Genomic DNA, 14,058 nt, shown 5'->3' with positions numbered 1-14,058 from the left:
AGATAGTGTATGGGTTTCTAACTCACTGTATTTGTGATGACTCAATGGTATGAGTCGTACGTTGTGGTGAAGAGTCATAGGGTCGACTCGTAACCACCTGTGATAATTTTATCGTTTTAAGTTGGGGGCATTCTAGACATTTCCCCTTTTTAACTCCATACCACAACATAAAACACCTTTTGAGACTTCATTAACCCATTATTCCCAATCAAACACTCTTAAAAATCTCTCAAACTCTCTGTTCAAGCAAAAGGCTAAGGTTTCTTCAAGATAATCAATTAGGGGCTTTCAAGAGTTGTTCTCTTCGTCTTCCTTAGTGTCTAAGGAATGTTACCCCCTCTCCCCTCCTCATTGTTATTTTACAAAGATCATATGTTTTAATGTATAATTTTCATGGTATTATTATGGTTTTGCAATAAAGGCTGGGAGTTTGGATGTTCATGGTTGAATAATGTTTCTCATGGTTTAATTATGTTTTCTTTCATGCGTTTAGTATGATTTTGACATTGTGGGATGTATGTTAATGGTAAATGGATTTCAGGGTATTATGGATTCCCCAAATTACTTGGTTATGGTTTTGAAACATATGTGCCCTCAACCTGTTTGTTAAAATGCCAATGAGAATGATTTTATCACATAGTTTGACTATTCTTGAAATCTTTGCATTGCATAAAAGGTAATGGAACTTAAATTGGTTTGGCTGGTTTTAAATAGTTTGAAAGGTCCTGGTGGCCATGGTCTTGGTTTAATTGGAAGCTTTGGACTCTACTTGGTTTAATGGATTTGGTATGGCATAAAAAGATAGACTTGCAAGCTCTAATTTTGGTATAACGATACCAATGGTTAATGCCTAATAAGAGACTCCTTGGTAAAAAGGGTGGAATGTGTAAATAGTTTTAGTATAGGCTTAAAGTGGGATAGTAAAGCCGTGGAAGGTGGAGGTCCGGAGGGGACTAATACTAGAAACTCATGTTTCTTAATGTGAGGTTTGTTCATGGTGACCGTGTGCATTATTTCACACTTTATATTTTGGGAGATATACTAGTCATCTCAGGTTCTATTCTCCGATCGTGTGGCTAACACGCACCGGGGCCCTTTCAGAAGGGAAGCTAAACCCATATAGCCCATGGGTAGTTTTAGGATGGCAAAGTTATACAACTCAGGTAAAGGTTTTAAATGCATGCTAAACCTTATTCCCTATCTCGGCACTATATATATATATGCATATGTGATTGCATGTGGTTATATACTTTGTTTTGAGTAATGGCATTATTTCTTCTTTATCCCAGAGTACATGCTAGCGTTGACTCCGCTAATCATCTTCGGGCACTATATGCCTACGTGATGCAGGAACCGAACATATTATCATACCTCCTGCTCAATGACCTGGTTATTTGGGGACAACTTGAGTCAGACAGAAGTGGTGAGCTTTCATTCTTTGAAAGGCCCATTTCATGTTATGGTTTATATTATGTCTTTACTATTTCCTTGATATTGGTTTTTGGCAATGGTCGGGGGAATATCCCAACTAAATATTCTTTGACATTATTTAGAGGCTTTGTATGGACAATTGTGAACTTGGGTATATTATGGTTTGTCTGGTTTGGTTATGACTGTATGACTTGGTTGAGTTGATCTCGGTTTTAGGCTTATTCCAAAATCATTGAATTCTAAATACTCTATCTTGTTAAATGTTCGGAATTCATCTGACATAGGTTTTGTATTGGTTTTTTTGATTGGGTATAGGGGGTGGTCTCCGATCCTTGTTGGACTTGAGATGTCCAACACAACTAGGCCCTAGTTCGGGTCGTGTCAATTATTTTCCATGTACTCTTTCTCAATAAGTGGAATTCTTATGAATGGTTTTTATTCCTTGACTAGCAAACATGGTGGGATATTTAAGCCTTTGTCCTCAATCCCTCCCTATAAAACCTAGACAAACAAATCATGTCTTATATTTCAGAATTTAAATTTATATAAATATATAGCACCCAACTTTACCACATGTGTGATCGTTTAAGACATCTTTAGCTCACAACCTAGAATATCAAGAGCAACCTAATTTCATTCGATATATAAAATATCAAATATCTTACTTTTTTCAAAATCTTAGAAGTATTGCTTAACAACATTACTAGATTGAGAAAATAAACTCTTAGTTAACATATTCTCTTTCTCAACGAAAGATCTAAGAACACGTCCTCATCTTTCTCACAGTTGACCTGACCTTATTTTCAGTCTTTAATCATTTCATCTTGAACCTATAAAACAACCAAAAGTGAACAAAATAGTATTAAAAGAATGTGTGACAATATATAGTAATTGAGGAAATCATGTCATCAGAATGTCTAACAATATAATTATTATTTTCAATAACCAAAAGTTTTCTTCATTAGTTCTTTTTCACCTTTTTTGTGAAGGACTTACTAACTTTACAACATCATCATCCATTTCAATATCATCATCCATTTTTTCAATACCTCAGAGGAATTACTAGGTTGAGTCTTCCTCACTACTTGCCAACCTTTTTTGGAATTATCATTAACATAAAATACTTGACATGCTTGGTCAACTAAAACAAAAGGCTTATTTATTTTCAAAAATCTACTCGGATTAACACTGACGAAGTCATACTCATCTTTTTGACTCCCTTTATTTAATCATACATATCAATCTATTTAGTACAAATTACAACTCAATAACCTCTGTTAAAACTCCATAGTAATCAACGTTCTTACCAGGAGTAACATTATCGCCAACTACAACAACACCCCCAATTTGGAGGTCTTAACTTTTAATCATAATCTTCTACATGAAATCTATATTCATTAATAATATAACCATTGTAATGTGTTAAATATTTCGTAGAACCACATGAAAATGTAAGCAGATCTTCCATGATTTGACTATCATCTCCTTTATGCAATTGCGCGACATATCAATAAAATTGTATTGAATATTTTATAATAAGTAATACAAAATTAAAATATTAAATTTGATGTTTATGTATTACTTACCCTATCTTTTAACCATTTAATAAATTATTGGTTCCATTCTGCATCAGACAAGTGTCGAATAGTATCTTTATAAGTTTGTACAAATTCTCTACAAAATTAAAGTGAATCATAAATTTCATATAGAAAAGAAACTACCCTAAAGGAAATAGTAAAAATGAGACTACATGAATTCTCTCCATACTTCATCACAATTCTTCAATATGTATGTATGTGCTTGTTTCAATTCATCGGCCTCAATCTCACATGGATCTTTAGCTCCTAAAGTTTTTTCAGGTTGATAAAATATTGATAATTCTCCATCAGATTCTTTTAAACCCCCATCATAATTTTATTCAGGTCGACTAAATTTTGTGTCAAATCTATACATATACCTTGCACATAAGGTCATACACTCATTTGCAATGTAAACTTCTGCAATAGAATCTGCTGGACATGCCTTATTACTAATGAGAAATTTTAAAAAATAAAACCATCGTTCCACAAGATACATCCACCTATAAATAGTCCCGACAATTTTAGATTTAGTAGTTAAATGAATAGGCAAGTGCACCATGACATAAAAAATGAAGGAGGAAATACCTTTTCTAACTTGCAAAGTGTTATAGGAATTTGCACTTCAATGTGTTACAAATCATCAATTATCAACTCCCTGGATCCAAGCTTATTTAAAAATAAGTGGTTCATACACTTCTTTAGACAACATACCATGAATTACAAGAGGGAGTAGATGTTGTAGAGAAACATGACAATCATGAATTTTCAATCCAGAAATCTTGTGATCTTTTAAGTTCACATTGAGACATATTAGATGAAAAATCATCAGGTACTTTCATATTCTTTAAGAAAAGACAATATTTGTGCTTATCTTCAGGAGGCAATGTCTAGCATTTAGTTGGAACTTCAACTTTCTCCCTCTTTTAAATAAGGTGAAATTTTTCTCTAATGTTCATCTCTTGTAAGTCTAATCTAGTTTTAATTGATCCTTGGCCTTTCCTTCGACATTCATGAAATATTTTTTTTCAATATGCATAATATCCAAATTATATCTCAATAAGAGATACTCCTAATATGGAAGTTTAAAAAAAGATACTTTTCTTATTCCAGTTATCCTTTTAAACTTTATGTGATATCTTCATACTTTTCTTTGGATCTCTTGATAATTGTTACCTTTCAATATCTTGTAATTGATTAATTATCTCAATACTAGAATGATTTTTTTGTGGTGACCTTTCCTCTTCTATACCATCAAAGGATTGCTTCTCATATCTCCATTTGTGACTAAGAGAAAGGTAACCCTGATGACCTATAAAACACTGCTTCTTACTATTAGCCAATTGAATTAATGAAATTTATTTGTTGCAACAAAAACAAGCCAATTTTTATTTAGTACTCCATCCAGATAAATTTCCTTATGCAAAAAAGTCATTGATGGCCCATAAGAAAGATGCATGAAACATAAAATTCTATTTAGTTAGTGCATCATAGGTCTCAATATTAATTTCCCATAACTCATTCAATTCTTCTATTAAAGGCTGGAGATATATATCAATTGCATCTTCTAGACCATTTGGACCAGGAATAAGCATTGACAAAATAATTTTTTTTGTTTCAACACAACCAAGGTAGTAAATTATAAGGAATAATAACCATAAGACAAATGCTATGTGAGGTTTTTGAATTCTAAAATTGTTGAAATACATCACTAACAAGTCAAGTCTAACATTATAGGGTTGGCCGCAAATGAAGGATACAGTCCATCAAATGACTTCTATGCCATTGAATCATCTGGGTGCCTCATTATTCCATTATCAACTATTTTATCCTTATGCCATGTCATTAGAGTAGATGTCTTTGCAGACATAAACAACCTCTAAAGTCTAGGATTTAAGGAAAAATAGCATAAACTCTTTGTTGCTATCTTCTTACCTTTTTTCCTTGTTTTCCCGCTATGGATATTTCAAGAAAGATGATGCTTTAAGCATTCTATTATCAGATTATTTATAGATTTTCAGTAAAACTTTAATCTTTGGATCACCAAATTTTTTTATCTGGACACACTAAAAGCTTTGCAAGAATCTAGTAAGCTATGTTCGTCCTAGTATAAAATGCAATCATTAGTGCAATCATCCATCTTATTATAAGAAAGTCTAAGTTCTCAAATTATTTTTTTACTCATAATATGAGTTTGGCAAAATGGTGTCATTAGACAACAACTCCTCTTTCAACATTTTTAGTAATATTGTAAATGATGCATTACTCCAACGATCGATACTTTTGATGTGAAGCAATTTAATCAACAAGGAAAGCTTTGACGATTTTGAATTTTGGTACAGTGGCTACTCGAAATCCTTCAATAGTTTGTAAAATTTTTTTTGCTTCAAGATTAGACTCCTCAAATAAATCATCACAATCTGTGTGTGTAGGTCCATCATCAAGATTAGGATATAAATCTCTCAATAATTGTTATACTTCATCTTCACTCTCATATTCTTCCACTTTATTATCATATTCATCTTCAGATTCAGATTCAAATAATGGTTCACCCAAACGTTCCCCATGGTGAAATCAGAAAGTATAATTCTAAACTATTCCATGTACTTTTAAATGTTTCACGATTGTTTTATGAGTTTCTAAAGTAGTATTGCAAAATTTGGTACATGGACAATATATTTCATGTTCTTCTCCTTTTTTTAAAGTGTGTTTTAGAAAATTAAAGTATGTTTTGGAAAATGCACTAGTGGAAAAGTTGTACATGTAATAATAGAAAAATAACTAATATAAAAAGCTGCACAAGTGGAAACAACTCTTTCCTGCAATTTTGCTAGGAACAGAGAGCAGAAATTACTCATATGGTGAAGGAAATGCACATGTTACAATTAGCTCCTAATGTAGAAGTCATTACAAATGCAGTTGCAGGTACTTTTCTTAAATACTCAGGCTCCTATTTTTTAGTTTTTAATTTTACAACTTGGATTATTCACTCAAGAGCATCAGAACACGTGTTTTGATGCTTTTTTTTTCTTCTACAACTCTACTTTTGTTTCTTTTGAGCATTATCCAATTCTTTCAGGTAACTATCACTCATATAGGTACTGTTTCTATTCTTTTTTCCATTACTGTCAACGTAAAGTAAACTAGTAAACTAAATTAAATTATTTTTACGTCTAGATGGACATAAACATATATATGGAATCACGTGAACATGATGGCCAAAAGGAAAAAATAAAAATAAAGTAGGAAATATGGATGTTACATCATTCCTCATATTCAAACATGACGCGAATATTCAAAACCAACGAGAGGATTTAGACAAGACGCTATTGTCAAACTTAATTTATGAAAACTGAGCAACCACATCGAACAAGACAAACACCTATCTATACATGTAATCACAAGCAAAACTTATATGGACAAGAGAATTAAAATAACTATAATTTAGTAAGATGAAATAAATTCTGTGTCAACTAAATCCCTATACTACTTAGAAAAGTAACTAGAATCAAACAAACAAAATTGAAAACAGAGATTAGGTAAATCATACCTAAGCTGTTATGGAAGTTGCGATAGAAAATAGAGATTAGGAAAAAGATTTGAGAATATAGTTGTTAGAAAAAATGATGAAAAATGAATAAGTAACTGGCAATGCATCATTTAGTACAAATTTAGGGAAAATCAAAGTATATAGAACATTTTTTTTTGTATTTTAAAGCGAAATACAGATTTTTTTAATTGTTAGAAAAAATATTTATTTGGGGGCCTTAATTAATTTTGTTTATTAAAATGAAAGTTTCTTTTTTATTAAATTTTTCATTAGAGTTTGACGGTACTCTTTCCTACTCAAGGCTCTAAATTATAAATAGGGACCAGTTAATAATTTTCCTCAGAACAAATTTTATATCTTTGAAATAAAATGCACAATTAGGGATCGAAATATAATCTCATCCCAATACAAATACTTTCTGAGATGAAATTATTAACTCATCCCTGATGTTGGTTTTAAGTAGACCTTTTTGTTGTAGTGTTATATATATCCCTGGAATCGTAAGTCTTTAAATAATCTTGCACATTATCCAATGTTATATATGAGGTGTCTTACAATTCTTCAAATCACCAGCTTTTGGGTAATCCTGCACTTAGATAAGAGATGACTTACAAATATCCCTCAAATTACCAACTATTGGGGGTTCCTGCACATCATCCAACCTTGGATATAATGTGGCCTATAAATGTACCTTAAATCATCAGTCTTTGGGTAAATCCTACACATAATCAATCTTAACTATGGTGTGGATTATAGAGAACCCTTGGACTATTAATTTTTGCTAGTCTCACATATCTTCTGCTAGGATATTATTATGGCTTACGGGCAATCCTTGAACTATCAACTTTAGGGTAGCTGTAAATATTATCTGATTTCAAACATCATTGCATCTTCCAGATAAACTTTGACTGTTGACTTTTTAATAGCCGTACACACTATCATGTCTCAAACATTGAGGTTTACAGATTACCTTTGGACTTACAATTTTTAGGAAATCTAGTATGTCATTATATTCAGATAGAGACTTAGATACTCCTTTGATCATCTACTTCTTGATATCTGGTTTTTTATATTTTTTGTATTGATACATACCCTTTGATGTCTGACTTTATCATCTTCATGCAATTTATCCAATATATCCAATATAAATACATACAATATTCTTTAATGCCAAACTCTATAATTTATGTACAATAAATACATATTAAAATGATTAAATCTCTCAATGCTAGACTACATTATTTATACATGACAAATGGATATTAAAATGATTGTATCCATTAATGCTAGACTCATCCACCTCTACATGATTAACGGACATATGTGCTCCAAATTATCCTTCAATGCTAGACTTTTTCATCTTTGAGAGATTAATTGTATTTGGAACTCTTGAGGATGTAATGATGATGGTCCTCTTGGTATGGACCTCTCGACAATAATATGAAAAGGGACTTCTGGGTATGGCCCTCTTGTCAATGATATGCAATGGCCCTCTCGACATATTGTGAAATGACCCTCTTGGCATAGCCTTCTTGGCAATGATATGCAATGTCCCTCTCAGCATGATATGAAATGTCCCTCTTAGCCTGACCCTCTTGGAAATGACATGCAATGGGCCTCTCTATTGATGACATGCAATGGTCCTATTGATGATGATATGTAATTGCCTTCTTAGCAATGATAAGCAATGGCCTTCTTGGCAATGATATAAAATGTCCTATAGACTCGTGAATATGTAATGGCCATCTCGGCATGAGAGAATATGCAATGACCCTCTCAACAGTTCAAAAAAGACATCACCTGAGTTAATTTTTGCTGGATGGCTGGATTTATGTTGTACATTTTATGCTTTGTTAGGAATCTAATAAGTATGTCATTGCTATCCCCTTATCAGATGATCCATATGATTGTTCAATTATTATTCCAACTCTTTTATGTGTACCTTTTCTTAAAATAAATGATAAGTAAACACAATATCACTTTCACTAGTGGCTATTATGAAAAATAAAGCTTTTAAGAAAAGAAATTGTATGTAAGTAAAAGACTTTGTTTGCATATATCACACCCTTTCATGGTAAGTGGACAAACAAAAGGTCATGTATAGTATAAAGGAGTAAGAAAGTACCCTTTTTGGGGATGGTAACAAATATTACTTTCAAGTAATTATGTATTCATTGTGATTTATAACTTGTTAGGATTTGAAAGGGATGTTATTATCTCCTCCTTTAACCATTTATTGTATCCTTCCCTTATTAAATTTCTCTAAATGAAAGAATAAATTGATTAACATACTTGTCACTGATCCTTGGTCAAGCTCTGGAGTAATCTTGAACCTACAGAAAAATTGTTAGTTTTTGGTGAAACTGATCTTTGTTGACCCCCCCCTCTGGTTTTCTACTTCAATTTTGTCATCTTCAAGTGCTTGCTATCTTTGACTTCTTGCCTTGACTCCCTAGGATATGAGAGATGTAAGACAAAATTAATTTTTACCCAAAATATACTTTGATAAAGGATAAAATAAGTGTTAAAAATATAAATTTAAAATATAATTGGGAGGAGGATCTGCCTGTTTTCCATATCATGTGTACCTCAATGAACGTCCTTCATTTGAGGCCTTGACATATTTGTCATCTTATTGGCGAGCTCTGGAGATCTTTCAACATTGTGGCTGGGGATTAGTCTCTTTGGGACTATGTTATAGGTGGGGATATCTAAAGTTGTTTTTGAAATCTTGTTTCTAGGGAAATTATTGGAATTGGTTTGGAACTCTTAACATACTCTTGATTTAAATTTTAAGGCCCCTCTCAAAATTTCTGCTCCAATTAGATATTCCAATGTAAAGCTCAAAGTTTTTTAGGATAGTGACAATTTTTGGGGATCTTGAGACTTTTTCTCAAAATATGTCTGATTGTACTCTTACATATTGACTATGAGAGGCTGATCTTTTGTTTTGAATTTTGCAATATTCCTTCTTAAAAATTCTGTCGTAGTTTTCATTTCTTGGGGTGGTATGACCGATTTGTTATGGTTCCTACGTATCCTGTTGAAGCAAGAATTAAGTCAAACATAGTTCCCATAAAATAGTGAAAATAGAGAGATAATCAAAGGAGTGACCACAACTAACAAAGGCCGCCTACGTATCCTATTCTTGGAAATTTAGGTCATCACTTAGTTCATTATAAAGGGAAGATATAGAGTAAGGGGTTTATTGAAGTTTAGCCACCTACGTATCTCTTTCTTTGGAACTCAGGTCAAACATAGTTCCTATAAAAGAATGGGGAATCCGTAAGCTATTTCAAAGCATAAAAATGATTGCAAACACAAAGAACATACTATCTTCAGATGTAGTATCTCTTTAATGCATCAGAGTTGATCAAGATTGGCCACTCTTATCCATCCATCTCAAACAAAATCAAATCTCTTTTGGGTAGTACTTTGTGAACCATTTACGGTCCTTGCCAATTTGGAGAAAATTTTTATGTGTATTCCTCTTGGTGAGGAAAGATATGCTTGAAGACTAGTTGTCCAATTTTGAAAATGTAAAATCTTACTCTTTTGTTGAAAACATGGATCATCCATTGTTGATACAACTGCCTATGGAATACGATGCTCTTTCTCTACTCATTAATCAATGCAACTTGTTCTAATTTTGCACAAACCTATTCTTCGCTTCATAATTTATCTTTTTGAATGATTCTTAGTGAAGGTATCTAAACCTCATAAGGTATTACTACTTTTGTTCCATTACACACTAGCAAATATAGAGTTATGCCAGTTGAAGTCCAGACTATTATTTGATACCCCAGTAGGGTATAAGATAATATATCAAATTGTTCTTGAAAAAACAACTACTACCTTTATTGTTACAACCTTATGAAAGGTAGCTTCCATCCACTTTGTAAAATAATTAATAGCAAGTAACATGAATCTATGCCCATTAAAAATAGATGGCTCTATCGAGCTAATAAAATCCATTCCCCAAACTACAAATGACCAAGGTGAAGTCATAACATTAATTTCATTGGGGGAAACTCGAATCAAATATCTATGTATTTGACATTTGTGGCACTTTTGTACAAATCAATTATAATCATTCTCCATAGTCATCCAGAAATATTCATCTTATAAATATTCTTGGCTAAGGTAAATCCATTTATGTGGGGTCTGCATGTTCCAACATCTGCTTCTCAAAGCAACTTTGTGGCTTCAATGGCACCCATACATCTTTGAAATCCTAGAAGTCCTCTCATATAGGATTTTCTGTATTCAAGAAGGAATTACTAGTCATTTGACATATTGTCTTCTTTTGATTAACTATCGCATCTTTTGGATATATTCTAGATTCTAGATACATCTTTATGTTAAAATACCATGGTTTTATATCTATTTCAACTTGTACACAACGTACAAGTTGCTTCTTCAATCTTATCTCCAATAGAATGATATAACTTTGATCTGGATGTTGTATCATAGAGGAGATGGTAGCCAAAGCAGCTAAAAACTCATTTTGTATCCTGGGATAGGCTTGAACTTGATATTTGTAGTCCTCTTACACAGATCTTGCACCAGTTCCTTGTACGACATGATTTTGGAGCTTCATGGCCCATTATCCTTGAACTTGATGGATCAGTAGGTTAGAATCATTGATAACCAATAATTCTTGAACACTAATATCAATTTTTTATCTGATGCCAAGAACACAAACTTCATACTCGCCAGATTGTTAGTGCATATGAAATGAAATTTGGCTGTTATCGGGTAATGTTTACCTATTTCTGATATCAATACTGCTCTGATTCCTTTACTCTTGAGATTAACTACTCCATCAAAGAACATTCTCCACCCAGGATATGATTCAGAGATGTCTTCTCCCACAAATAAGACTTCTTCATCTAGTAAATAGGTTTGGAGTGGCTTATAATCTTCATCAACTAGATTCTCTGCAAGTTATTTGCTAGGTATTTCCCCTTGACCACTGTTTGAGTCACATATACAATGTCGAACTCATTTAGTAATATTTTTCACTTGGCCAATTTCCTCGTAAGTTTAAGAATATACATTTCAAAAGGTCCATTTTAGAAATAAGATACATTGTATACGAGGACAAATAGTGTCTCAACTTTGGAGTGATCAAAGTTAAAGCACAATAAGTTCTTTCCAATAGAGTATAGCAAGCCTCGTATAACGTGAACTTCTTACTCAAGTAGTAAATTTCTAGTTCTTTCTTTCCAGTTTCATAATGCTGCCCCAGAACTTATCCAAATACATTATCTGACTGATAGATAGAGCAACAATGGACTTCCTTCCCTTGGAGGGACTAACTCGGGCAGATTGGACAAATAATGTTTTATAGTGTAAAAGGTATTTTGGCACTCTTCTGTCCATTTAGCAAATTAAAGATATGTTCATAGATGACTATTGGATGGGCTATAAATTAGATATCGTAATTTAATCTTCCCAAGAAACATATGACTTCTTTCTTGGTGTTTGGTGGAGACAACTCTTGGATCACCTTAACCTTTGGAGGATATAGCTCAATGCCTCTTCGACTAACTATAAAGCCTAATAAGTTTCCCGTTTGAACCCCAAAAGAATATTTGGTAGAGTTCAACTTCAAATTATGTTGTTGCAACTGATCAAAGAACCTTCTCATAAACTCTTGCAGGACTTTATGATAACATCATCTACATACACTTCAATCTATTTGTGAATCATATCATGAAAGATAATCGTCATGGCTCTTATGTACGTATCACCAAAATTCCTAAGACTAAATGACATCACTTTGTAATGATAGACACCAAAGGTGAGATCAAAGTAATTTTTTCTGCATCCTCTTCATCTTTAAGACCTGATGATAATCGAAAAAACAATCTATGAATAACTACATCTTATTCTTAACGCATTTGTCGATAAGGATATGTATGTTGGGAAATGGAAGTTGTCTTCTAGACTGGACTTATTCAGATCCCTTAGTACATGCAGATCCTAATCTTGCCATCCTTCTTTCATACCAAAATAATATTGGCTATCCACATTGGATACTTTGTGAATTTTGCAACCCTAGCTTGGCTAACCTCATCTTTGATTCTCAGACTCAAATTTGGATTGAAATTTTTGAGTCTTCTTCTTTATGAGACTAAACCTTGGGTCAATTGACAACATATAGGCCATAATTTTTTTGCTTAATCCTGGCATATCATCATAAGACCATGTGAATATGTGAACATACTCCTTGAGTAGTCTAGTAAGTTCTCTCTTTTGTGCTTTTTATAGAAGAACACTGATCCTAGTTTCTTTGACTTCATCATCATTTCACAATTGACCATTTCAGTCTCTTCAAGATTGGACTTTTTGTGGTTCTTAAAATCTTTAATTATTTTGTCAACTATAGTGGAATTATGGTCTTTTCATTATATTCTTCGCATTCATCATCATCTACCTCGATAGATCATATAGCTCTTGACATAATATGATATTGGATGGTTTTAATTTATTATTACTAAAATTAGAAACGAATAGAGTTAGATAATAACAATTATAAAAATAAAATTATTTTCAAAATAAAGGAGGCTGTTCATTGAATTTAAAAACACTAACAAACATTGGTTGCGACCCACACAAGTATGGGTTTATGCCTTTTGTAAAAGTAAAAAGAGTTCTGAGGACCATAACAATAAAAGTGTGTCTCAGGCCTCATCCGAACTACTACTAATTTTAGAACAAAAATTAAATTGATTCTTTCTCTACCACAATGGTCAAAGAGACGTGCGTAGAGAGGAGGCCCAGCTATGCAACTGCTCTTCAAGCTCAACTTTTATAATCCTCAATATCTCTAAGAACTTTTCTAAGATAGTGTTATATTCTTCAAAAAGATTTCAAATTCCATCACCAAACCATCGGTTATGGGCTTCTCACACATGGGAAATGACTGGTATAGATATGGCAATGGCTCTGCCAGTTCTATCTTTAGTTTGTGTGCCTTGGCTCTATTTTCATCTACTTCAGTTTCCACATACTAACGATATGCAACATTGCCAACCCTTCTCAAACTAGAAAGCAACTCCAATATATTAGGGACTGAGCTTCCCCTTCTTCCCAAACTGCATCACTCCATTCATGGGAGATACCTTCAAGAACACCATATCCCCAATCTCAAACTCTAACTTCATATGTCTCACATCTGCATAGGACTTTTGGCAACACTGGGCGGCTTTAAGCCTATCCCAAATCACTTTCACTTTCTTCATGGCTTAATGAACCAAATCTAGACCAAACATCTCCACCTTACGAACCACAAACCACCCAATAGGAGACCTACACCTCTTACCATAAGAAGGCCTTAAATGGAGCCATCCCAATACTAGAGTGGTAGCTATTATTATACGCAAACTCTATAAGAGGTAAATGCTAAACCCAACTACCACCATAGTAAATCACGCAAGCTTAAAGCATATCTTCTAATATCTCAATAGTTCTTTCTTCTTGCCCATCCGACTG

The sequence above is a fragment of the Capsicum annuum genome, chromosome 7 (genome assembly GCF_002878395.1).
Source record: "Capsicum annuum cultivar UCD-10X-F1 chromosome 7, UCD10Xv1.1, whole genome shotgun sequence".
NCBI lineage: Eukaryota > Viridiplantae > Streptophyta > Magnoliopsida > Solanales > Solanaceae > Capsicum > Capsicum annuum.
Note: the sequence above shows the minus strand (reverse complement) of the source record.